The sequence below is a fragment of the Equus caballus genome, chromosome 28 (assembly GCF_041296265.1).
Source record: "Equus caballus isolate H_3958 breed thoroughbred chromosome 28, TB-T2T, whole genome shotgun sequence".
Lineage (NCBI taxonomy): Eukaryota > Metazoa > Chordata > Mammalia > Perissodactyla > Equidae > Equus > Equus caballus.
Window position 1 is genome coordinate 25,150,323 of NC_091711.1, and position 27,724 is coordinate 25,178,046.

Here is a 27,724-nt window from a genome sequence, read left to right on the forward strand (position 1 = left end):
TCTGGTACTGATACCAGTATTATGCTACCATTCATCCATACTTACAACCCCAAAGCCTTCTCTGCTTTCTCTCTCAACTTCCCATACATAAACACCAAATACTCTTCCTTTAATATGGAATCCATTTTCTCCATTCCTACTTAACCACAAAAAGGCAGGCTCTTATCGTCTTATAACTACACCATTATTAGAGCTTTTTTGTTATCCCTGCTTTCAATATTTTTCTCTCTGGTCTACCCCACAAAGCACTGACAGATTAATATTAAAAATTTTTTATTTGACTTCTCACTCAAAAGCTCCTATATATAAGAAAAAGTTAAAACACTCAGGCATATCAAGTCTCTACACAATCAGCCCCAATCTACCTTGTTGAGTCTAATTTCCTACCACCTGCCAGGAATATCCCACTCCAGCTATCCCCTGAACAAATACGCACATGACACCTTTGTTCACGCAGCTTCTGTCTTGGTTTGTGAATCCTACACTAATGAAAATAGATCATAGCATGGCCTGTAATCACTAACTGTTCTCTACTTCTGTGATGATTGGATATGCATAGGCTTAAATGCAATAGTTTGATCAAATATTGGAAAGAACTTCTTGACTCAAAAGTTATGAGTCCCTGGGTTGCCTGTGCCAATAGCCTTTTTCAGAATTTTCTCCTGTAGGAATATTTAAGAATCACAGAAAACAATCTGCTTACTTGTGTGAGTCTTACCAGGGTCAGAATGAATTTTATATCTGTTATTAAGTATTCTGCACATGTATTCAGTTCTCCAGTTCAGTAGTAATCAATTTATCAATGATAATCTTGATGAATATAGTTATGGTAGTCCTCCAAACACATATCTAGCATCACAGATAGATAGGCATGATAAAACAATTCTTTCTCTGACCTTCAAAAGTGGTTCCAACATTCTATATTCAGGGTCACAAAGAAACAACTATTTTTTAAACTAATGATACAAGGAGGCTTTTAGCTAAAATCAGAAAACCCAACTCAATTACCTTAAACACTGTGGAAAATGTATTATCTATCTCTCCTATCAAGAAATTTGAAGACGGTCTTCCACTTCCAGTAACAGAGGACTAGGTGATCTGAATCAAGCCTCCTGCTAAGGACAACAAGAAAATCTCGATACATATTTCGACAACCTGCTGGAAGACATTATAAACCTAACAAGAGAATAAATATTCACTGAGATGGGAACAGGGGAGGACGTGGATGCAGAAAGATAAGACTGGCATTAGGGACCACCTTTCCCCTGGAGGCATCTACTAGTTCCAGAGAGGTGGCTGGGAGACTGAATGTCTTCTGACAGTCCTCAAAAAAAAAGATGGGACCAGCAAGGAGACGAGAAGCCCTGGTGAACACCCTTCATTTTGGATAGAGACTTTAAAGGCTGTCTCTTAGGAAAAGGAGAATTCAGAAGAAAAATGAAAGCAATTTTACAAATAAATATGTAACATTAAAAAAATCTTTTTTGACTTTTCCAAAAAAGACAAAAGAAAAAATATTTATTGTTATGGACTTTTGCCAAGTCCACAGGAAGATAAGGGAACATGAATTAAAGCCACAAGAAACAAGAGACAACAGACACACGAGGATCTATTAGAGTTATCAGACAAGGATTCCAAAAGTTTTGTATTATTATCATGTACAAGGCAACAGAAAACAGGGGTGAGAATTCTGTGAGAGAAGTAGAAATCATAAAAAGAAACCAATGAAAACTAAACAGAAAAATACGATTACCAAAATTAAGAGCTCAATGAGCAGGTATAACAGCCCAGATTAGATATAGTTTAAGAAGAAATTGGAAGGTAAGTTAAAAGAATACACTCAAGATAAAGTAGAAAGAGAAATAGGATAGAAAATACAAAAAAGAAGGAAAGAAATACAGAAAATAAAGTTAAGATGTCATTCTAACAGACATGCAGTTGGAGTCCCAGAAGGAAAGGAGAGAGAGAATAGAGAACCAATACCTGCAAAAAAAAAAAAAAAAAAGGTTGACAACTTTCCCAAACTAATGAAAGATATCAAATATGAGATTCAAAAACTCCTACAAACCTCAAGCACATACATAAAAAGAAATCCATACCTAGGCACATCACATTACAATAGATAAAAACCAAAAACAAAGGGAACATCTTAAAATCAGCCAGAAAGAGACAAAGTGCCTTCAAATTAGCAACAAAAAGAAATGATTTCAACAATGAAAGTCAGAATACAATATAATATTACCTTTACAGTGATAAAAGAAAATACCCGCCAAACTTACATTCTATAAATATAGCAAAAAAGTATCTTTCAAGAATGATGGTAAAATACAGATTTTCAGACAAACAAAACTAATTCATCCCAGAAGATGCACACTAAAAGAAACAGTAATCCTTCATACACAAGGAAAATAATCTTAGATGTGAACTTGACATAGCATAAATAAAGGAAGATAAATGAAAATTGTAAATATGTGCATAATTCAGAAATTCAACATTGACTACATAAAATAATATCGTGTGGGATTTTAACATATATAGGCAAAATAAATGATACAAATGGCATATAGGTCAGTAGAGGTAGAATCACGTGATGTAGAGTCTTTGCACTATACAGGAAAAGCCTGAAAAGTATCAATTAATATTACACTTTGATAAGTCAAAGATGCGTATTGAGATCTCCAGGAAATGAGTTGGTAAACTATAGCCAATGGGCCAAATTTGGCCTGCAGTCTTTTGTTGTATGGCCCCAAGCTAAGAACATTATCTCCCTTTTTGAGTTTTAAAAAAAAAAAAAAATGAATGAACACAGATGCAAAAATCCTCAACAAAATATTAGCAAATCACATCCAACAATGTATAAAAAGAATTATATCACCATGACCAAGTAAAATTTATTCCAGGCATGCAAGACTGGTTCAACATTCAAAACATCAACTAATGGGGGCGAGCCCAGTGACATAGTGGTTAAGTTCATGTTCTCCGCTTCAGTGGCCTGAGGTTTGCAGGTTCAGATCCCCAACATGGACTCAGCACCGCTCATCTAGCCACGCTGTGCCAGCATCCCACATGAACTAGAGGAAGACTGGCACAGATGTTAGCTCAGCAACAATCTTTCTCAAGCAAAAAGAGGAAGATTGGCAACAGATGTCAGCTCAGGGCCAGGGCCAGTCTTACACACATACACACACACAAAAATCAATGTAATCCATTACATCAATAAGCTAAAGCAGAAAACCCTAATGTAAACTATGGACTATGGGTGATAATGATATGTCAATGTAGGTTCATCTATTTTAACAAATTTACCATTCTGCTGTGGGTTGTTAGTAATGGAGGAGGTTGTGCATGTGTAGGGGCAAGCAGGGGGTATATGGCAAGCCTCTGTACTTTCTGTTAAAATAGTTCTAAAAAAGAAAAGAAGAAAGGAATGGAGAGAGGGAAGGAAGGTAAGAATATAGGACACAAACCAGACACTGTCTCAAGAGCATAAACTATTTACCGTCTGACTCTTCATAATAAATGTTTGCTGATCCTTTCTCTAAGATAACCATTAAAGAATGCTAAAAGGGTGGAAAAATTAAAATTACTCAAACACTCTACAATAGGGTTTCTCAACCTCTGTACTATTGATATTTTAGATCAGAGAATTCTTTTGTTGAGGGGAGCTATCCTGTACATGGTAGGGTATTTAGTAACATTTAGATGCCATTAGCACCAGTAAAGGTCTCTGCATCTTGCCAAAGAGTACTGTAGGGGACAAAAATCACCCCCTGCCGTTCCTTTGAGAACTACCTCTCCACTGAGAATTTCACCTGAAAGCAAGCAAGCAGGAAGATGAGACGAAACATAAAACAAGTAGGAAAATAGAAACAGTTAATACAGTAGATGTATACAAATATATCAGTGTTTACATTAAAGTGCTTAAATCAATGTTACGAAGAAATTTAAAAGAAAATATAACCCAACTTTATGCCTTTTTTACAACATATTTTTAAAACACAAAGGCACAGAAAGGTAGAAAGGGAAAAGATAATGCAATCAAAAGAGAGATGGAAGAACTCTATTAATATAAGATAAAGTTGTTTTCAAGGCAAAAAAAACCACTACTAGAGATGAAGAAAGATATCCATAATGACAAAAAGTTAAATACACCAGAAAGATGCAACAATTTTAGTTTATATACACTAAATATATAAGGCAGCAGTGGTCAGAACTACAAGGAAAACAGACAAATTCATAATCATAGGGGGAGAATTAAACCACTATTCTTGGTAACAACACAACTAACCAACCTAATCTAGCTGACACATATAGAGAATGATACCCAATAACTATATAAAATACACATTCCTTATAAGCATATATGTAACATTATTAAATATTGATCACACACTGAGTCTTAAGAAAAACTCAAAAATTTTAAAAGATCAAAATTATACAGAATATGTTTTCCGACCACAATGCAACTAAACTAAAACTCAAGACGAAAAGGTAACTGGAAAAGCTACACCTGCTTAAGAAGTAAGAATACATTTCTAAATAATTTATGAATCAAAGAAAAGGTCACAATAGAAATTAGAAAATATCTAGAACCAAATGAAAACTCATATTACATCTTTTTTTTTTTTTAAAGATTTTATTTTTTCCTTTTTCTCCCCAAAGCCCCCAAGTACATAGTTGTATATTCTTCGTTGTGGGTCCTTCTAGTTGTAGCATGTGGGACGCTGCCTCAGCGTGGTTTGATGAGCAGTGCCATGTCCGTGCCCAGGATTCGAACCAACGAAACACTGGGCTGCCTGCAGCGGAGCGCACAGACTTAACCACTCAGCCACGGGGCCAGCCCCATTACATCTTTTTTTTTAAGGATTTTATTTTTTTTTCTTTTTCTCCCCAAAGCCCCCGGGTACATAATTGTGTATTTTTAGTTGTGGGTCCTTCCAGTTGCAGCATGTGGGACGCCACCTCAGCATGGCTTGATGAGTGGTGCCATCTCCGCGCTCAGGATCCGAACCGGCGAAAACCTGGGCTGCCAAGACAGAGCGCGCAAACTTAACCACTCGGCCAAGGGGCCAGCCCCACAATATTACATCTTAAAATCTGTGGGACAAAGACTTTGGCTTCAAGGAAGATGGAGCATATTTAATCCCAGTAATACAACTGAAAGTCTTGAACATTATATATATGAAATAGATAACATGACTGAAAAATAGAGAGTAGAAGGCAAATCAGCTAAGGACCTCAGGATATAAGAATCAACACAGTGATGAGTTCCCTGGGTTTTCTTCTTCCCTCATATATGCCCAACTTGGAGCTGAAGAAGCTGCCAATGGGTTCAGACCAAAAAAAAGCCTTAACAAAAGCCTGCTCTCTAGCCAAAGTAAGAAAGGGAAGTTTAGCAAGACAAAAAATTTTTAGACAATAACAATCTACTCCAGGCAAATAGTACAGAAAAAACTGTGGCTCCACCCTCATCCACACAAGAAAAGGCCAAGTGAGGAGGCCCAGGTTATAAAGAGGTACCCCAATATCCTGCCCGGATGATATACAAGAAAGCCAAGTAGGAAGTTGGGAATTTCATCCCCACCGAGCAGTTATAAAGCCCCATGCTTCTGCCGTGTCAGTAGAGACACATGGGAAACCAGAACTTTCACCCCCACCAGTAGTAAGGAAGAGCACCTCTCTCACCCTGCTAAAGTGCTGTCAGAGAAGGCCTAGTGGACAATTAGGACTGACACCATCACTCAGCAGTAACAAGGCTACCCTTTCCAGAACATGAGTGGAGATCACATGAGGAGCCAGAACTCCACAGGACCCAGCAATAATGATGATCTCCCCAACTCGGGTGCCAACAGTGGCCAGTTTGGGAACCTGGACTTCTATCCCCAGCTGGCAACAATGGAGTAACATTTTTCCCTTTGCCCTATCAGAGTGATGTCAGACAAAGCCAGTTAAAACAGAAGGTTTAAATATGATCCAGAGTCTCACAAGATAATACTCCAAATGTCCAGGTTTCAAGAGAAAATCACTAGTCATACCAAGAATAAGGAAGATTTCAAATTGAATGGAAAAATAAAACTGATAGACACCAACAGTAAGATGACAGAGATATTAATGTGACAAAGCTTTTAAAGAAATCATGAAGAAAATGTTTCAATGAGCAATCACAAACAAGCTTGAAATAAATGAAAGCAGAGAAAGTCACAGCAAAGAAATACAAGTCTCAGCAAAGAAGAGAAGATATAAAGAAAAACCAAGTGGACATTTTAGAACTGAGAAACACAATGACCAAAATAAAAATCTAAGTAGATGAGCTCAATAGCAGAAATGGAGAGGAAAGAGAGAAAATAATTAATGAACTAGAAGACAGAACAATAGAAATTACTCTACCTGAATAACAGACAGAAAATAGACATAAAAAATAAATAAGAGATGCTCAGGGACTTGTGGGGCTAAAACATCTACTATTCATGTCATCAGAGTATGATTCCATTTACATGAAATATCCAAAATAGGTAAATCCATACAGAAAGCAAGCAGACTGGTGGTGGCCAGGGGCTGGGGGGAGAGGAAAATAGGGAGTGACCCTAAATAGGTACACACTTTACTTTGGGGGTGATAAAATGCTTTGGACTAAATAGAGGCAGTAGTTGTACAACATTGTGAATATACTAAGTGCCACTGAACTACACACTTTAAAACAGTTGATTTTAGGGGCCAGCCCTGTGGCCGAATGGTTAAGTTCTCATGCTCTGCTTTGGTGGCCCAGGGTTTTACCAGTTCGGATCCTGGGTGTGGACCTAGTACCACTCATCAAGCCATGCTGAGTGGTGTCTCACATAGCAGATCCAGAAGGACCTACAACTAGAATATACAACTACGTACTCGGGAGCTTTGGGGAGAAGAAGAAAAAAAAAGAGAGAAGATTGGCAACAGATGTTAGCTCAGGCACCAAAAAAAAACCCCAAAAACCATCCAGTTAATTTTATGTCATATGACTTTTACTCCCCCCAAAAAATGAAACTTAGCAAACTAGGAATTGAAAGGCACATCAATTTGATAAAAAGTGTATATAAAAAGAAAACAGTGAACACCATGCTTGACTTTAAAACTTCAATGATTTCCTTTGAGAATGTGATCAAGACAAAGATGTCCATTATCACCAATTTTATTCAACATTGTACTGAAGATCTGAAACAAGACAAAGGTATAAAAGGTAAAAAAAAAAAACCTGAAAAAGGAAAAATAAACTTTCTTTAGATACAGCTGTTCTGATTGTGTATGTAGAAAATCCAAAAGAATTTACAGAGAAATCACTAGAAGATTGCTAGAAAGATCAATATACAAAAATTAATTCCATTCTATATACCAGTAACAAAATATTTTAAAGATATTCTTAACACTAGCATTGAAAAATAGCAAATACCTAGGCAAAAAGATGTGCAAACTATTACATGGAAAAAATATGGCTAACTATTACAGAAACTAAAAGACCTAAGTAAATAGAGATAATATACCAAGTGTACAGAGTGGAAAACAACATTCTAAAGTTATAAATTCTCCCCCAAACTGACCTATAGATGATGCAATACCAATCAATATGCAAACAGGTAGCACTGTGTGTGTGTGAAATTTAACATGACGATTCAAAAACTTACATGGAAATATAAAAGGCCAACAACAGCAGAAACAACTTTAAAGAACAAAATAGGAGAATGTTATATACTGGACATCAAGACTTACTATAAAATAAATCTACAGTAATTAAGATGGTATAGCATTGACTTAATTACAGACAAAGAGATCAACAAAACAATACAGCCCAGAAACATTTAATTTAGAACAGTTTTGCTGAACAGTAAGGAAAAGAAAGTCTTCAATAAAAGATGGATGCTAGAACAACCAGATGACGTTATGGAAAAAAAGAAACCTAGGCTCAACTTTATTATTACGCACTAAAATTAATTCTAGTTAGAATGAAGATCTGAACGTGAAAAGCAAAAGAACAAAGTTGCTAGAATATAGGAGAATATCTTCACTAACTCAAGGCAGGAAAAGAATATACTAGAAACTCTAAAAGGAAACTCCCTGATAAATAATGAGACTGAGCACTTTTTCTTTGTTTACAGTCCATTTGGATATCCTCTTCTGTAAAATATCTATTTTATGTTTAATCTTTTGCACATTTTTTCCCTATTGATTTGTCTTTTTAGTGTACTAATGTGTAGGAATACTTTATAAAATTAAAATCACAATAAGAAAACCAAAAAGACTGACCATTACAATTTTGGAAAGGATGGGAGGCAATAGTTTGTAGTATAAATTGGCATATCCACCTTGGAAAAAAACAAGCATTATCTACTAACGTTAAAGAAATGCATATACTGACTCAGCATTTCCTCTACTTGATATACACCCAACTGAAATGTGAATACAATTGGACCAAGAGATTTCTGTTGAAACAATACTGTTAATAGTAATATTGGAATAATAGTAATATTATTCCCAACTGAAACTTAAAAATAAGCCAAATGTCCATTAACACCTGAAAAAACAAATTGTGGTATAATGGAACTAACACTGATGGCAATGAAAATAAGCCACAGATATACTCTACATAAGTAACTATCACAAACATATGGTGCAAAAGAAAAAAGCCAGACACAAAAGACAACAAACTAAATTTTCCAAACATATAAAGTTCAGAAAAAACTTAAAACAGGCAAAATTACAGTATTTAGAGCATACATGCTTAGGTTTACTTAGGTTGTAAAACTGTAAAGGAAGGAAGTGATTAACATCAAAGTTAGAATAGTGTTACCCGAAGAAGGCTGGCAGTGTTCTACTTCTTAATCTTTGTTGTGGTTACATAGGGGTTTGCTTTGTAAATCACGCAGATAGACAGTTTCTGTGCACTTTTCTGTATGTATGTTATAATTCACAATTTTTTAAGAGGATTAATTTTGAATTTTAAAATTTTTAAATTCAAAATTTTAAGTTTTCATTCAAAAATTAGTCTCAGTTTCATCAAGGACCCTGGTCTTCTCCATCCTTTTGCCAACACATTCTGTTGGCTTAATTGTCCTCATGGCTGTGAGGATACCACAGTTTTAAACATCACACAGATACACAGTAACACTCAGAAAAAGGACCATTTCTTCTACCAGTTCTCTTTTTTTGTTTACAGTCTTTTTGTTTTTAAGGTAAAATTTACATAGAATGAAATGTGCCAATTTTAAGTACACAATTCCATGAGTTCACAAAGGAAGAACCCAAGGGTATTCCATTGTTTAAATATATCACACTTTGTTTATCCATTCTCTTACTGATGGCCATTTGGATTGTTTCTGGTTATTAATTATTAGCTATTAGATTATTAAGTTGTTTCTGGAATTAAATTCATAATATATTAGTTATGAATAAAGCTGCTATGAACATTCTTTTACAAGACATTGTGGACATGTTTTCAGTTGAGGAGAAGAGTAAATATACAAGAGTAGAAGTGCTGAATCATGGAATATATCTTTAACTTCATAAGAAACTGACAAATCTTTTTGCAAAGTGGTTGTACCATTTTCCATTTCAACAAACAACATTTGCTCCACATTTTTGTCAACATTAGCCGTTGTCAGTTGTTAAAAGACAAACTGAGGCACATTAACATTTTTAAGAGTTTATTTGAGCATACATCCATTCCAACAGGGCAGCACCAAAGTGGTTAGGGACACTCCACCAACAGGAGCTAATAGAGAAGTTTTCATAAAGAAGATGTGGAAGCAAAGCAAGGAAACGATTTGACTGTCTATAGCCTAAGGAGCTGCCTTATTTGGAAAAGTCTAGTTGGCTGTGATTGGTTGTTGTTATTTCCTCAGATTTCAGTTCATTGATTCTGGCTTAGGCTTTGATTTGCTCACACAGGCTACCGAGGCATTAGAGCCACCTTAGTCTAATGGCCTCCTTGTTTATTGGTCTTTTAAATTTTAGCCCATGTAGGGGATGTAAAGTGATATCACATTGTGGGGGGTTTTTTTGCTTTTTCTCCTCAAATCTCCCCAGTACCTAGTTGTATATTCTAGTTATGGGTCCCTCTAGTTGTGGCTTGTGGGATGCCACCTCAATGTGACCTGACAAGCGGTGCCACGTCCACGTCCAGGATCCCAACCGGTGAAACCCTGGGCCGACAAAGCAGAGCGCAGGAACTTAACCACTCGGCCATGGGCCGGCCCCACAATGTGGTGTTTTTTTTTTTTTTTTTTAAGATTTTTTTATTTTTTCCTTTTTCTCCCCAAAGCCCCCCAGTACATAGTTGTGTATTCTTCGTTGTGGGTCCTTCTAGTTGTGGCATGTGGGACGCTGCCTCAGCGTGGTCTGATGAGCAGTGCCATGTCCGCGCCCAGGATTCGAACTAACAAAACACTGGGCCGCCTGCAGCGGAGCGCGCGAACTTAACCACTCGGCCACGGGGCCAGGCCCCCAAAATGTGGTTTTAATTTGCACTTCCCTGAAGCACTTTTTCATTATTTAATGGCCATTCATAGATCGTCTTAATCGATGAAAAAATCTTTGCTTTAAGAACCATCACAACAAAACATGTTTACTTTGCAGCTGGTAAATGGTAGACAGCTATTTGTATATTAGGAAGGAAAACAAATTTTAAAATTTATCTCAGTGCACTCACTACTTGTGCCTTCCTGAGCACACACTGCAATTTTCCACCTCCATATTTTTGCAAATACTAACTTCCTTGCCCTGAAGGCCTTTTCCATCCCTCTGCACCCTGATCTAATGAATTCCTAGTCAGCCTTCAAAACCCTGCTCAGGAATGCATTACTTCCTCCAGGAAGTACTTCCTGACTGTCTCAAACATATATAGGTAATTATTCTGTCTTTTATCTTGTATATTAGTATATGGAACGCATCCAGCGTAACTTCCTCCAGAGCAAGAAACATGTCTTACTCATCTTTATAACCCAATACGTAAAACACACACAGGCACATATTAGCTCAAAAGTATTAAATGAATATGTTCACCATTCTAATGACACTTTAGCCTCAATTCACTTTTTTCATCCATATTCAGTAACTGAGGCTTCCAGACTGCACTGGGCTGAATGCTGACGCAAAAAGAGATATGTCACTTCCTAATCTCTGTAACCTATGAATATTACCTCACACGGTAGAAGTGTGATTAAATTAAGGATCTTAAAAGGAAGATTTTATCCTGGATTATATGGGTGGACTCTAAATATAATCACATGTATTCCTATAAGAGAGAGGCAGAGGGAGTTTTGAGACTGAAGAGGAAGCAATGTGACCAAGAAGGCAGAGATTAGAGAGAGAGAGCACAAGCCAAGGAATGCCTGGAGCCACAAGAAGCTGGAAGAAGCAAGGAAAGGATTCTCCAATAGAGCCTTTGGAAGGAATATGGCCCTTGATTTCAGACTTCTGCTTTCCAAACTGAGGAATAAATTTTCGTTGTTTCAAGCCACCCAGTACGTGGTGATTTGTTACAGTAGCCACAGGTAATTAACACACTGGCTTTCTCTTTAGTCTATTTATTCATAATGAATTTTACCCAAACTCAAAATTTCTATCACAATTTTAAATTCCTACCATGGTCAGGCTTTTCTGATTTCAACCAGTCAATACACATGTATCAATTACTCACAGAACATCTAAATACGTATTAGGCACTTGAACTATACAATAAAAGAAACAATCCCTATTGTGCAGTTTACTAAATAAACTCATAATGCAAATATTTAAAAGTATATAATTCAAACTGTATTAAAAAAACAGTGAAACATTATTTTGATCAGCCTGTTAATCAGTGAGCACTTATTAGATGGACTAGTCTCTGTGAAAGACTCAGCACAACCCTTCTCCAAATACTTCATCTTCCTCTCATTGCAACTATCACTATCACATAACCACACCCATATGTCTCTGCCACCAATTCTTCTGACCAGTCCCAGCTCTACAGACCTACACATGACATTTTCTTTGGAACAGGAGCTGTACTTCTTAAGCAGAGGTAGATGTGCCCAAAAGGATGGTAATTCAGAATATTCTAAAAGCACAGCTGCTGATGCTCATGGAAAGCTTCCAAAACACATTCCATTAAAAAGCACATGCTATGCCTTTGAACATTTCAAAACAATGCTTTAAATACAACATGCCCCCAAAGTGAACGCTGTTTTTTAAAAATAACATTAAAAGTCTAGGGAGAACCTATATCAGGCATTCCTTACTTAAAAACAAAACATTAGAAATGAATTTCTTTAAAATCCAGAGAGAATCCTATACTAGTCACCCAAATAGCCTTTGGATGGCCATCCCAGGGTGTCTTGTATACAAAAAATGTCACAACTTGACACCCTGCCAAAACCTGAAGTGCAGCTGGGAGCAGACCCTTCAAAGCCGTGGTAAGGTGCCAGGCCCCATAATTGTGATTTAGAAAGAAACGGGAGGACAAGGAAAGAGGAAGGGAAGAAGATATGTATTAGAGTGGTTAGCAATCAACCACCAAGCACTCTGAATTAAAATGTTATTCTATTCTTATAATTGCACTGTCTGCCTCCACACAGCTTAATTCTCACAAAAGAATTCTGGAAAGTAGGATATAGTAACCAGCCAACCTCAAATGCTTAGAATTATAAAACTCTGAAAAGTTGTGATCTGAAAGACAAAGATGACTCTTGTCTAAATCATACTTCAAATTCATTTTAATGTTTCTTAGTGTAGGCTCTATTATAAGATGAGGACTTTCCAAAAGATTTATGAGGCTTTAATGCCTTTGTGAGTTGTAGAGTCTTCTTTGCTCACATTCCTACATTCCTCCTGAAACAGAAAAGGCTACCATATGGCTCCTAACACAAAATGAAGGATGTCTACTGATTCAATAACATATCCTGGAAATTATTTATTTTTTAAACAAATCCTGACCATATTATTTCCATGAGATTTATGCCTTAGTCTGAAAAACTAAATAAAAGAAAAAACCTAATAAGAGTTCAACTGGTATTTTTACTGAAGTTAACATAAGCAACCTCCTTTTCATCTTTGAGAAAATCTGCCAGAAAAAAAAACATAAAATTTTCAGAGCCAGAAAAGGGAGATAAATAAAAGCCATCCTCAAGACATACAGGTTAATTTTAAAATCATTTATCTTTTAAAAAAAACAGGGCAATTAAACAACCAGTATTTACTAGTGGCTACTGCACTATATCTGCTGAGTGGTCACTTACACTAAGAGGGCTTTGAGATACAGAAATATGCAGACCATCAAGTCAAGCAGACTTCTTAGCAAGGAAGAGCTCACCCATATTCAGAGGACTATGGCTATTTTCTAAGTGCCTACTACATACCAGACACTTTGTTGGGTACAGGGATACAGAAATAAATAAAAGAAAATTCTTGCCCCCATGGAGTTCTTGGTGGTCAAGAAAATTTTATACATGTTAATCAACGAGTGCTGAATGAACAAGGATTAGAGAAAATTAACGATTTATTTAAATCCTTTTTGTACTTTAAAAATTCATAAAAGTATGTGCATATATGACCTATTCAAAATGATAAGTGAATTCAGAAAGTTTTAAAACTACAAAGCATAGTAATATATTTATAGGTAGTACAGGTGCACAGGAGAGGCAGGCCTTATTCTGCTAGAGAAACTGTTAGGGAAGACTTCACAAAGAGCGTAATCCTGGTCTAAAACAAAGGAAGGGATGCAGGGAAGAAACATCCAGTACAAAGGCATGGAGATGGAAGAGAAGAACACAAGGGGAGGCGGGGGAGGGATGGAAGGAAGCAGATCAGCCTGCAGAGATGAGGTAGGGCCTTAAAGGCACTGTGCAGAAGACTGGAGCATATCCTGAGGTCTAGGAGAGCCAAGGAAAGGTTTTAAGCTTGTGGATGGATGACAGACAGCACAGGATGGTTTCAGATTTGCACTTCAGAAAAATAACTAGGTTACCCAAGGTGTGGGGAATAGATTCGGGGTGGGGGTGGGGTGGCTTACAAAGAGTTAAGAGGAAAGATCAAAAGTAGAGAAACGGAAATAAAAAATCAAGGAAAGAAATGATGAAGGCCCGAACTAAAATAGTGGCAGCAGGTAGTCCACAGAGAACAGTCCTGAAAACGAATATAGAGGTAGAAGGAACAGGAGTTAGTAGTTAGATATTGACAACTCTCTCCCTCAAAAAAAGAAAAACTATTTTAATGTCACTAGTTTAAAGGCCAACCAGGAAATCAGGACAGAGGACAGTTAAACAAAAGAAAACAAAAGTAAAACAGAATCAGTTAGAGTAGAAGAAAGATTGTAATCTTGTTTCAAAGATTACAATTACTTCAAGCACTCATCCTCCAGAGGAACAAAGAATCAAGCACAGGGACCTCTGCAAGAGCAGTTTAGTAAATGCAAATAGTATCATAGTAAAACACTCAAAATGTCTATCTTTCTTCCACAGGGATTTCATCAGCAGAGAGGTAAACTCTAAGGCTGGCTCTGTCAGGAACAAAGATATAAAATAAGTATTTGGTTTCTTAAATGTCCACCTGCTGTTGTTCCTCCTCATTCTTTCCTTCAAACAATCATCTCTATAGCAACACACAAGAAATTTGTGGGTGGAAAGCATATGCTTTTGCAAAACTATGAGAACTCAAAAACATGAGCTACTTTATTTTTTTCCTTTAATACAAGAGATATACAATATATCTTGAGACAACTGCAAAATATGAAACAGAAAAAAATAGACTTAAAAGCACAAGGAAATGTAAAAATTGGTATTGCACATGTTTACTTAGAAATTCTTTTTATAGGTTACAATGACACCTTGTGGTAAGACTTTTTAAATTAGATAAGTTATTTTGGAAAATATTTTTACAGCAGATATATAATAAAACTGATTTAGAAAATAGGAAAGACCAAGACCACAGCGCTGAGGTGCTATGAACAGGTACAATAATCTATTTGGAAAATTAAGGGCAAGATACCAAACTTTTAAAAATGTCACAATATTAGGTAGGCAAATGCACCTTATAAACTGTAAACATAAAGTATTATATACTATTCCCTTCACTTGAGCTAAAATTATTAGTATGAAGTTTTTAAAAATCATGTAAAAAGAAACTACTTTCATTACCTGGGGCAAAATTTGGGGCAGTCCCTTTACATGAGAATATTGACACATGGTTTATAAACTATGAAAATAATTTTATGTCATTACTCCTTTCTTACCAATTAAACACAATACATAATACCATATTAAAATTTTCAACCTTGATTAATCCAATAATTAAGAGAATAACAATTATCTTTCATCAAGAGTTTACTATGTTTACTAAAGTATGCCAAATAAACGCTAGCAAACGTAAAGAAAAGTTAATGATGCAGTTTGCACACAATCAAATCTCTTTATGAATCTCTTTCAAATGTTCTTCCCTTTAGCATCTACAACACCGCAATCTCTTCTAATCTCTCGGACCCTTCTCTTCTCCCTTAATTGTTCCCTTTCTCTCCCTCGCCATGAGAAATCTTTGGTCTGTTGCTCCAGCCCTATAAAATAAAGTCAATGCCTCTCTCACAGCTTCACTTATTATATTTGAATGACACTCAAATTTACACCCACGTTCCTAACCTCTCTCTCAGCTCATAACTCCCACTCTACTCACATGTCCCATCTACAATGGAAGTTCAAGATAACAAGCATTAAACTCATTAACTTCAAATTTTCTACCTGTCTCCTTAAAAAAAAAATCAATTATCACTACCCTCCCCTTATTTCTTAGTACATAACTCTTCCCCATCTCCTGTTAGTAATAAATTATTAATCCTGCTGATTCTTCTTCATCTGTCTGTTGATTTTAACCATTCTTCTTCATTTCCAGAGCCATCACCCTCTAGTGCAAAATCTCAAATATTTTACACTTGGTTTATTTTAACAGAAGCCTCCTAAACAGTGTCCCAGATTTTGATCTTTCCTCATCCTTACACAGCCTATAAATATTCACCAAGGCAATCTTTCTCGTACACAGTTTTCATCCTTCTAACTTCTATTGTAATCGATTCTATTGTTTACTGGATCAAATCTAAATTTTTTAGTGGAACTCAAAACCCTGCATTAGCCAACTTCCTACACAAAATGTAAACATTTCATTTTGCTGTCCCCACAGGGCCTCTTTGCCAGAGACAATTAATTTTCCTTTCCAGTTCCTCACAGACATGTTGATTAATCTTGCCTTCACAATTTTGCTCATATTAGTTGTGCCAAATTGAAATAACTTTTAAATCTTTTCAATTAATCCACAAATCAAGATCAGAATCAAACTGAAAACCTTACAGTGAGAAGAATCATGGAACTATTTTCAGAGTTTATAGTCACTCTTTTTTTTTTTTTTTTTTTGAGGAAGATTAGCCCTAACTGCTGCCAATCCTCCTCTTTTTGCTGAGGAAGACTGGCCCTGAGCTAACATCCATGCCCATCTTCCTCTACTTTATATGTGGGATGCCTACCACAGCATAGCTTGCCAAGCAGTGCCATGTCTGCACCCAGGATCTGAACCAGCAAACCCCAGGCCACAGAAGCGGAATGCGCACACTTAACTACTGTGCCACCAGGCCAGCCCCTATAGTCACTCTTAAAGTGAATGTAAAAAATAGCTTCTGCTCTTCTTTTTGCTCCATAGGTTTCTGCCTTCCTTGTGCTTGCCTAAGGATATTTAATTCTATATTCTAGTACATCTGCATTTTTCCCCTCTAGTGCTTTATAACTATGTAAACTCTCTTTCCAAAGGAACTATGAGTTCCTCAAAGGGAAAACTACAATCTTCTAATTTTTGGTCATCTCCATAGCTCCCACTTCCAGTTAATAGTTAATAACAGAAAAATTATCCACAAAACGTCTGTGGTATGAATCCTACTTTCTCATAGGCTTACAATGTAATTTCAGAAAAAGCTTGAGGAAGGATATCACCAAGAACATTGTTTGTTAATCAATTATGCATGCCTTGATAGTTATCCATCAAGATATTTCTGGGTCAAAAAAAAAATTCTGGGAAACAGTCTGGTAATCAAAAGCCTTAAAAATGAACATATCCTTTGATCTCACAGTTCCACATGTAGGAATTAATCCTAAGAAACTAATCAGAGATGTGCAGAAACACTTATCAGGGATATTCTTCATTCATCATTCAATAAACGTTTATTGAGTACATTACAAAGGCCAGGTAGGAGTGGAAGATAGAATCAGGTCACTGCTTTCATGGTGCTGGCATCATAGTGCTGTTTATATGGAAAAAGAGCCTATAAAAAAGCATCTTTAATAGCAAGACATACCATATTCATGGATTGGGTTACTCATTATTGTTAATGAAACCAGCTCAACACAAGGTTGACATAAGGGAAGCCATACTGTAGAAAAGAGACCACGTCGTAACTTTGAATGACCTCTGACTACTAACCCAGCTGGATTTGCACCCTCCAGGAGGTCCACCTGCTCTGTGCATATATCTCCCCTGCTAGTGCATATATCTCCCAGCTACAAAAAGATAACTTCATTCTTTTGAGTTCTTTAGGAATGTGATGACCTCCCAAACAGAAAGTCTATGTTGATGGCCATCATCAATGAAAACCGAAAGATCTGGTGTGGCAACTCCCAGTGTATAACACGAGAGAGCCAACATTCCTAACCCTCTCCCCTATAACCCACTGACCTATATAACTGCTTCAAGAGTCTGTGGCCCCCTTAAGATGCTTCTTTTGGACAGTAGCTGGCCATCTTCCCTCTTGCTGGCAAGCTGTAATAAAATGCCCTTTCTCTACCACCATCTTGCCTCTTGATGACTGGCTTTTGTCTTGCTGCGAGCAGAGCAGATTGTGCCCTTTGTGCAGTAATATTAAGATGTTAATTTCTCCCAAACTCAATGCAATGCCACTCAAAATCCCAGCAGACTTTTTAAAAAAGAAATTAACAAGCTGATTCTAAAATTTATATGGACAAACAAAGGACCTGGAATAGCTAAACAACTTGGAAAAAGAACAAAATTGGAGAACTTGCACTACTTCATGACTTACTAAAATGCTACAGAAATCAAAATTGTGTAGCATTAGTGCCAAGATAGACACAAATCCATTAAAAAGAGAGTAGAGTTCAGAAATAGACCCAAACATATAGATAGTCAACTGATTTGTGATAAAGATGTAAAGCCAATTCAAGGGAGAAAAAACAGTCTTTTCAACAAATGGTCCCGGGAGAACTGCCTATCCATATGCAAAAAAATGAACTTCAAATCATACCTCACACCATACTCAAAAATTGACTCAAATGTATACATAAAGACAAAACATAAAACTATAAAACTCTTAGAAGGAAATACAGGAGAAAAATCATTTTGATCATGGGTTAGGTAAAGATTTCTTAGATACAACACTAAAAGCACAATCCATGAAAAAAAAACCTGACAAACTGGACTTCAAGAACTTCCACTCTTTAAAAGACACTAACGCAAATGAAAAGACAAGCAAGACTGGAGGAAAATTTTAAAAATCATATATTGATAAAGGACTTGCATCCAGAATACATAAAGAATTCTCAAAACTAAATAATAAAACAAACAACTCAATTTAACAAAACAAGAAAAAACAGGCAAAAGATTTGAACAGGCACTTCACCAAATAAGATACACAGATGTTAAATAAATACTTGAAAAGATGTTAAATATCATTAGTTATTTGTGATGCAAAAATTAAAAACACAAGGCAATACTAGTATACACGTATTAGAATGGCTAAAATGTAAAAGGCTGACTATACCAAGTACTGACTACAATGAGGAAGAACTGGACCTGTCAATCTACTGGTGGAAACGTAAAATGGGAAAACACTTTGGCAGTTTCTTAAAAACTAATCATATACCTACCATGTAATCCAGCCATTTCATTTATAGGTATTTACCCAAACGAAATGAAAGCACATGTCCATACAAACACTTGTACACAAATGTTCACAGCAACTTTATTTATAAAACTGAAACATAGGTCCATCAAGAGGTGAATGGATAAACAAATTGTGATATATCCATACAATGGAACACTAATCAGTAATAAAAAGGAATGCATTAACATGGGTAAATCTCAAAATAATTATGCTGAGTGTAAAAATCTAGATCAGAAAGAGAACGTTATATAATTCCATTTATATAAAATTCTAGGAAATTCAAACCAATAATAGCGACAGAAAGCAGATCAGTTCTTGCCTAGAAACAGGAAAGAGTCAGCGACGGGCAGGGGTAGGAGCAGGAGGGAAGGATCACAAAGGGGCATGAGAAAACCTCCAGGGGCAATGGATATATTTAATACTTTGATTGTGGTCACAGTTTTACAGGTGTATACATATATCAAAACTTAAATTGTTTACTTTTAAAAATGTACAATTTGTTATTTATCAATTATATTCAATAAAGGTGTTTTTAAAAATAAACATTATGAACTTTAGGGAAAAAATCTTTCCTAAAAGCAACTCTAGGCCCAGATGATGTCACAGTTAAATTTTTCTTTAAAAAAATATGTTATTGAAGAGTATTTAATAACATTGGAAAATGTTTGTTATAGAAGTGGAAAAAGCAGATTATAAAATACTCTATGCTGTATAATCCTTATTTTGTAAAAAGCACTTTGAAATTACAGATTATGTCTTAGTCTTCTTTATACCCACAATAGCTGGAATATGGCAGGTAGTCAATAAACACTTGTTGAATGAATGGTAAAGCAGTTTCTTCCACTTATCAGAAGGAGAGGGAAAGCAAGAAATTGCATAGGGCTTGGGATCCCAAACACCTTATAATTCAATGCTTCAGGAAAATCAACAAGTACACTTGGAGTGACTAAAAAATGTCTAATATTGTGCAAAGGATTATGAGCAATATAAAAGAAGTGTGGGGGGCCAGAAAGCTCTCTTTAAATAATTCAATGAAAGTATTATGACAATGACAAAGGATTGAACATCTCAAAAAGGAGATAGAAATTGTTTTTAAAAACGGAACTCTGAAGTCAAAAAGTATAACTATTGAAATAAAAAACTCACTGGAGGGGCTAAACACCAGACTTGAGATGACAGAAGAAAGAAGCAATGAATCTGTAGATCAGCAGAAAACATCTAGTCTGAAGAAGAGAGAGAAAAAAAACTGAAGAGAAATGAACAGAACTTCATAAATCTGTGGGACAATACGAAGTCTATTGACATACATGAAATGAGAGTTCAGAAGAAGTGGAAAGGGGCAGGAAAAAATCTGAATAATGGATGAAAACATCACAAATTTGATGAAAAACATTAAGCTCAGCAAATGCAACACAAAGAGATCAAGACCAAGATACACCACAGTCAAACTGCTGAGAGACAAAAAAAAAATCTTAAAAGGAGCAAGAGAAAAATGATGTATCAGATACAGGGGAACAATAATATGATTAACAAGCGGCATCCCATCAGAAATAATGATGTCAGGAAAAAAACAACTTAAATACAGAAAAAGATTAACAAAAAAAGCTCTCAACTAAGAATTCTATACTCAGCAAAACTGTCCTTCAAAAATGACAATGAAATAGACATTCCAGATAAACAAAGACTGAGAGAATTTGTTGCTATCAGACATGTCTTATAAGAAATACTAAAGGAAAACCTTCTGGCTGAAAAAAGGTCACACCAGAAAGCAACAAATTCACAGGAAGAATAAAAGCATGCCACAAACTGTAACTATATAGGTAAATACAAAAGACTAAACATATAATTGTTTGCATTTCTTTTCTTTACTTCTTTTAAAGAAATAAGATTGCAGGGGCTGGCCTGGTGGTGTAGTAGTTAAGTCCATGCACTCTGTTTCAACAGCCCAGGGTTCGCTGGTTCAGATCCTAGGCACAGACCTATACACCACTCACCAAGCCATGCTGTGGCAGCATCCCACATACAAAATAGAGGAAGACTGGCACAGATGTTAGCTCAGTTACAATTTTCCTCAGGTGGGAAAGAAAAAGAGGAAGATTAGCAACAGATGTTAGCTCAACACCATCTGCCTCACCAAAAAAAAAAAGAAAGAAGACTGCATAAAGCAATAACCAAAGGATTGTGGTGTTGGGTTTATAATATGCATAGCTGTAATATACGTGATGATAGCACAAAAAAGGAAGAGGAAAAGCATATAGGAGCAAAATTTCTATAATTTACCAGAATTAATTTAGCATTTTTCTGAAGGAGACTATAATAAGTTAAAATGCATATTAGAATCCCTAGAGCAACCACTATGAAAATAACATTACAGTAAAAAATCAAAAACAAAGGAATTAAAATGTACACTAAAAAATATTTAACACAAAATCAGGAAAAGAGGAAAAAATGAGACAAATAGAAAACAACAAAACAGCAGATGTAAATCCAACAATACCAACAATTACATTAAATGTGCATGGACTAAATATTCCCATTCGAAAGGTAGAGAATGTAAGACTGCACTAAAAAAAAACAAGACCCAATTATATGCTGTCTACGAGAGACACATCTTAGATTCAAAGACATAAATATGTTAAAACCAAAAGGGTAGAAAAGAAAATACACCATGCAAACGGTAACCATAAAAAAAACTAGGTTGCCATGACAACTCATGATTGCCATGTACAGTATGTTCAGAGTTAGATAACTCCTCATTGTAAACAAGCTGTGTTAACTGCCCAGGGTAACTCTTATAAATCAACCTAACGTTTGTAAAAAAAAAAACAAAAACAAAAAAACTAGGGTAGCTATAGTACCAAGATAAAATAAAATTTAAGACAATAAATATTACTAAAGACTAATAAGGAAATTTCATAACGATAAGATGATCAGTACATCAGGAAGATAAAACAATTATACCTGTATATGGATCTAACAACAGAACTCCAAAAGACATGAAGCAAAAAGTGGAGGTAATTAAAAAGAGATATAGACAATTCAACAAAAGTAGTTGTAAAGTACAATCACTGATAGAACACAGCAGAAAATCTGCAAGGATATAAAGGACTTACCAACACTATCAATGAACCTAATGTAACTAACAGGACACCCCAAAATTGCAGAATACACATTCTTTTCAAACACAAATTAAACATTCTCCATGATACACCATATGCTGGGCCACAAAACAAGTCTCAAGAAATTCAAAAATATTGAAATCATTAAAAGTGCATTATCTAATCACAATGAAATTAGAGATCCATAACAGAAAGAAATCTGAGAACAGTCCCAAATATTGGTAAATTCAACAACACACTTCTAAATAACCCACGGATCAAATAAATCACAAGGAAAAGTTTTTAAATATATTTTGAATTGGATGAAAACAAAAGAAGCATATCAAAATGTATGGAATGTAGTTAAAGCAGTGCTTAGAGGAAATTTTACAGCTTTAAACGCATATCAGAGAAGAAGAAAGGTCTCAAATCAATAATCTAACCTTCCAGCTTAGGAAACTAAGTGGGGGAAAAAGCACACTACGCCCAAAGCAAGAAGAAGAAAGGGAAAAAATAATATTAGAGTGGAAAACAATGGAATAGAAAATAGAAAAGTCAATGACATAAAAAGTTGGTTCTTTGAAAAGACCAACAAAATTGAGAAACTCTCAGTTAGATTCACCAAGAAGAGAAAAAGATATAAATTACACAATAAAGAATGAAAGAGGGAACATCATTACTAACCTTGCAATAATTTTTAAAACTATAAAAAATATGAACTTTATATCAACAAATTACACTTATATAAATGGACAAATTCCTAGAAACACCAAAGTTATCAAAACTCAAGAAGAAACAGAAAATCTGAATAGAACTACAACAAGTGAGGAATATGAACTAGTAAGTAAAAATCTTCCCACAAAGAAAAGCCCAGGTCCACATAGCTTTACTGATGAATGCTATCAAATAAGGAAGTAACAGCAATCCTTTGGAAACTATTTCAGAAAAAAACAGAGAAGGAAAAACCATGCAACTGCTTCTATGAGGCCAGCGTTGCCCTGATACCAAAGCTAGACAAAGGCATCAAGAGAAAAGAAACCAACTGACTAATATCCCTCATGAACAGACACAAAATTCCTTAACAAAATTTAGGAAAACCAAATTCAGCAACAAGAATAAAAGATTATACAGCCTAACTAAGTGAAAATCATCCCAGGAAAACAGGGTTGGGTTAACTTCTGAAAATCAATTAATGTAATATACCACACTAATAGAATAAAGGGAAAAAACCATATGATCATCTCATTGGATGCAGGGGAAAAAACCTGACAAAATCCAACACCCACTCATGATGAAAAACTCTCAACAAACTAGGAACATAAGAACATTTTCTCAACCTAATAAATGATATCTACAGAAAACTTAGAGCTAACATCATACTTAACAGTTGAAATCTGCATAATTTTCCCTTAAGACTAAGAGCAAAGCAATGCATGCTTAACACTTCCATTCAACATCTTACTGGAGTGCCTAGCCAATGCAATAAGGCAAAAATGAGTGACAGAATGTATTAACATTCAAATTGGAAAGAAAGAATTGTTTTTTTAATAGACACAATCACCTATGTAGAAACAATATACAAAAGTTGCATTTCTATATGCTAGTAACGAACAATCTAAAAATCAAATTATGAACACTCCATTCCCAACAATATCATCAAATCTCAGGAATAAATTTAACAAAAGAAGTGCAAGATTTATATATTGAAAACTAAAGGGGCCAGCCCAGTGGCTCAGTGGTTAAGTGGGCACATTCCATTTTGGCGGCCCGGGTTTCGCCAGTTCAGATCCCGGTTGTGGACATGGCACCACTTGGCAGGGCATGCTGTGGCAGGCGTCCCACATATAAACTAGAGGAAGATGGGCACGGATGTTAGCTCAGGGCCAGTCTTCCTCAGCAAAAAGAGGAGGATTAGCAGCAGATGTTAGCTCAGGGATAATCTTCCTCAAATAAATAAATAAATAAATAAATAAATGAAAATAAAAATAAATAATGTTTAAAAAAAGAAAACTAAAAACACTGTTGAGAGAAAGATCTAAATAATGGAGAAACATTACATGCGCATGGATTGAAAGACTCAATTAAGTTAGCAATTCTTCCCACATTGATTTATGGATTCAATGCAAACTCTATCAAAGCACAGCAAGTATTTTTTGTAGAAACTGACAAACTGATCCTAAATTTTACAGGTAAATGGAAAAGATCTAGAATCACTTTTGAAAAAGTCAAATTTACACTACCCATTTTGAAATTTCCTGTAACACTACAGTAATCAAGACAGTGTGGTATTGGAGTAAGGCCATGAATACAGATAAACGGAACAGAATTGAGACTCTAGAAATAAACTTTTACATTATAGGCAACTGATTTTTTTTTACAAAGGTACCAATACAATTTAAGGGGAAAAAATAGCCTTTTTAACAAATGGTACTAGGACAACTTGGCATCCACTTGGCACAAAAAATAAAAGAACTCAGACCTTTTCTTACCCCATACACAAAGTTAATTGAATCTGGATCCTAGATCTAAAGGGAGGAGCTAAAAGAAAACACAGGAGAAAAATCTTTGTGACCTTGGATTAGGCAAAAAGTTCCTGAACACAACATCAAAAGCATAAACCATAAAAGAAAAAAATGATAAATTTGATTTGATTAAAAACTTTTGCACTTCAAAGACACCAGTTAAGAAAAAATAAGCCACAAACTGGGAGAAAGTCTTGGTAAACAGATAGAAAAGTTTTTATTCAGAATATATAAAGAATTTTTACAATCCAATTGTAAGACAAAAAACCAGCTACAAAACGGGTAAGACTTCAACAGACATTCCACCAAAGACTTATAAATGGCTAACAAGCATATGGAAAGCTCAACATCATTTATGTTTAGGGAAATGCAAATTAAAATCACAATGAGACACTACTAGACACCCAGTAAGAATAGTATAAATCAAAAAGACAGATGATACCAAGTGCTGATGAGAACGTGAAGAAACTGGAACATTTGCACATTTCTGGTAGGAATGAAATTGGTATAGTCACTTTCGAAAACATTTTGGCAGTTTCTTAAAAGGTTAAAAACAAACTCTGAACTATTGACTCACAACACTTTTAACACCAAATGTGTGGGTTTTTTCCTCATACCAACCAATTCTCCAACTTTTTCCAGTTCTCTATCCACTGAGTGTCCTAAAATTTAACTAACTCTGACACCAACTATCCAGATTTAGTGCAGACCCCACAAGTTATGGGCTCAGTCCCACATAACTGCTCCCACTTCAAACACCAGTCACAAGTCCCAGGCTGCCAACTGCACTTCTGACCAACTGGCTATAAATCAGGGGTTCCCATAACCCCCTCCCCAGGTTTCATAATTTGCTAAAATGGCTCACAGAACTCAAGAAAACAGTTTACTTACTATTACTGATTTATTATTAAGGATATAACTGAGGAACAGCCAAATGGAAGAGACAGGCATAGTACAAAGTATGGGGGAAGGGGTACAGTTTCCATGCCCTCTATCTGGGAGTGCCACTCTTCTAGCCCCTGTGTTCATCTATTCAGAAGCTCTTGGAATCACATTGTTCAAGAGTTTTCATAGAGGTCTAGTTTCCCTCCTTGCTTCCCAGAGGTCAGTGGCTATGGCTGAAAGTTCCAACTCTCTCATCCGTTGCTCTTTCTGGTGACCAGCCCTATCTGAGGCTAGCTAGGGACCCCTCCTAAGTCACTTCACCAGCATATGCTTATGTCTGATCAAAAGGGGCTCATTATGAATAACCAAAGCCACTCCTTACCACCCAGGGAATCACAAGGGTTTTAGGAGCTCAGCATCAGCAACCAGGGACAAAGACCAAATATATCATACCCTCAACTTTACCATCCAACTCAGCAATTTCACTCCTAGGACTCTATCCAATGGAGATGTGGGGGGGGTTGGAATTGGCAACCCCAAGATATGTCTCTTTGGCATGAGGATTATTTTGGGCTGGTTGCTTTTAAAAACTGCAGCCATGAGAGAAACTCTGAAACATACAAGTTACCCTTGGTAAGAGATATTTATATTTGTAAGGGAAATCTCCATCTGTAAAGGTGTCTCCCTCTCTACCAGAAAGAAGGGGGGATGACTTTATCTCTAAAAACTCTTATCAATGCAGAAGGCAAGGACTTAAATCTTCATATTAACCTTAGTCTTGTTTACTGTACTTTTCAGGTAATCTCCCATAACTGACTCCCCCAACCCCCAACATCCTCCTTTGTAGCTGAAGATGGTATTTAAGATGAGAACCTCTGCCATTTTGGTGAGTTGCTCAGTTTTCCTGAGTGTCTCCCATGTATACACGTTATAAAGCTTTGTTTAATTTTCTCCTGTTATTCTGCATGTGAATTTAATTCGTAGCCTAGTCAGAAGGACCTAGAGTGAGTAGAGGAAATGTCTTCCTCCCATACAGTTGAAAACATATGTTCACGCAAAGACTTACACAAATCTTCATGGCAGCATTATTCATAAGAGCAAAAAAGTGGAAACAATCCAAATGGCCATCAACTGATGAATGAATAAAATATGACATATCTATACAAGAGAATACTATGCAGCAATAAAAAACAACACAATACTGCTACATGGATGAACATCAAAATATTAAGTGAAAGAAGCCAGGGGCAAAAGACTACTATATTTTTTATTCCATTTATATGAAACACCCAGAAAGACAAATTTATAGAGACAGAAAGCAGATAAGTGGTTGGCTGGGGTGGTAGTTGAACTGACTGCAAACAAGCTTGAGAGAATTCGGGGAAGGGAGCATTACTGAAAATGTTCTTAAATTGCCTTGCAATGGTTGTACAACTCTATATATTTACTAAAAAATCACTGAATTGTATGCTTACAATGAATGATTTCTCTTTTGTTTTTTTTTTTACGGGCAGCTCTTCCTTCCAGAGCAAGTCCTGGGTCTTTACCCAGGATCCAACTAGACTGAAAAGAAGTCCACTTTTAATAGCTTTCTTTCTTTGTTTTTTTTCAAGATTGGCCCTGAGTTAACATCTGTTGCCACTCTTCCTCTTTTTTTTTCCTCCCCAAAGCCCCAGTACATAGTTGTATATCCTAGTTGTAGGTCACTCTAGTTCTTCTATGTGGGATGCCACCATAGCATGGCTTGATGAGTGGTGCGTAGGTCCGCGCCCAGGATCCGAACCAGCAAAGCCTGGGCCACCAAAGCGGAGTGCATCAACTTAAACACTTAGCCATGGGGCTGGCCCCCCAATGAGTGACTTTTATAGTATGTAAATTATACCTCAATAAAGCTGTTAAAAAGGGGGTGGGTAGAAGAGAGAAGTTGTCTCTTCTGAACTTCGGAAAATGTGATGATTGAACTGCTGTATCAAGGCGAAGTTCAAAGGATGGCCAACCAAAAACAAAGAATACAGGTTCTTAACAATGTCACTGAGCCACTGATTTGACAATCCTAGAACCACCTATCTGAAGACTTCTAATATGTGGATAAAATTTCCTTCTTAAGGTTAAAAATAAAAGATTGTGAAAGTTCTGAGGGATACAAGAAAATGTTCATTTCATCACAGAAAATTTGGAATGTCATCCATATAGGAAGGCATCAAGAAAAAGGGAGAAATTCTGGTGGATCTTGAAGGATAAAAGAATTTGATGGGGAGGGGGAGAAGAGGAGGGAAAAGGGGTATATC

At 36.0% G+C, this 27,724-nt stretch overlaps 1 protein-coding gene across 3 annotated transcripts in view; it reads right to left on the reverse strand.

Moving 5' to 3' along the window:
- CEP83 (centrosomal protein 83) overlaps nucleotides 1-27,724 on the reverse strand; it is a 106,724-nt gene that overhangs the window by 73,349 nt on the left and 5,651 nt on the right. The window contains exon 2 of one of the 3 annotated variants that reach the window (XM_070254490.1): nucleotides 1,009-1,112. The exons of the other annotated variants lie outside the window; for them this stretch is intronic. The gene's annotated coding sequence lies outside the window, so the exon portion shown is untranslated. The remainder of the gene's footprint in view (nucleotides 1-1,008; nucleotides 1,113-27,724) is intronic. 3 annotated transcript variants of the gene reach the window in all.